This window comes from Micropterus dolomieu, linkage group LG12, assembly GCF_021292245.1.
Source record: "Micropterus dolomieu isolate WLL.071019.BEF.003 ecotype Adirondacks linkage group LG12, ASM2129224v1, whole genome shotgun sequence".
Classification (NCBI taxonomy): Eukaryota; Metazoa; Chordata; class Actinopteri; order Centrarchiformes; family Centrarchidae; genus Micropterus; species Micropterus dolomieu.
The window spans coordinates 13976069-13977254 of record NC_060161.1 but is presented as its reverse complement, the minus strand read 5'-3'; positions in this window follow the sequence as shown (position 1 = coordinate 13977254).

Genomic DNA, 1186 nt, shown 5'->3' with positions numbered 1-1186 from the left:
ACGTTTAAAAGTAATTGAATGGGAATACTGTTTGTGCAGTAGGGATGAGAATCTCTTAGCACCTCACGACTATTTGATTACAAATCAGAGGGCGGTGATCCATTTTGATGCATCTTTTTTCTATGTGAGTTCTGGATAATTACTAAGCATTTAATTTGCACATTAAAATCCTGAAGAAACGTCTCCTCAATTGCTTAAAAGGACTAGTTTACATCCCTGATTTACTTTACTAGCCTCAGCTCCTACCAGTGTCCTTCCTTTAACTATCAGTTGTCAGACTCCTCTTTAAAATGAAATATAACTTAACTATCAGGATGTACAGTATGTGAACTGGACACCAGTTTAGCTTGAAACTGATGTTCTCATTCCTCGACAAGTTAGGTAGCAATGAGTAATTACAAATTTAGCTAACGTTACATTGCAGCCAAAAAATAGAAGAAAGTGCTTTACAGGGCAGATAAGATACAGACTTGAGGGACACACTGTGACCTTCACTGCACATGTTCTGCCAGACTGATAACTTACTAAGAAAATTAAATATTCTCCTCCGCTAACTTTCACCGTCACGTTGTCCCCGTTCTGCACACACACTGGCTTTGCACACACAGGAAGCCAAAACAGCGATGAGTGTTGCTGCACGGTGTGCCGGTGAAAATCAAGTGTCGCGGTCATAATGATGTGCGTGTGAAATTTTAGTAGCGTGATCATTCTTCCGGCACATAGACTGTATATAAAGGTCCGGCAGCGGCGGAATGCGTCGAATACAGGGGCAACGCTGGTCTCAGACCAGTAGCACGGGTCTCTGTTATGTGCACACCTCCGACTGTCCGGGCGCTGCACTTCCGCAGTTCCGAAAGTTCCGCCATCATTATCAATCAGTATAGCGATGCAGACGTGGAAGATTCTGAATTGATTATGAATGAGAGAGGTGAGCAGCAGAACGTGACGGTGAAAGTTAGCAGAGGAAGTTACTTAGTAAGTTGTCAGTCTGGCAGAACCAGGCAGTTGAACTTCCGTATGGTTTGTCCCAGAAGACACCGCACACAAAACGTGATGATGTATAAGGGTTAATCTCGGCTCACGTACAGTATAGATCCTAATGTTAACCGTTTTATTCTTTAGAGGCCAACAACACAACCTTAAATACACTTCTGAGTTATGAGGCGAGAAATCAACTGTGTAGATC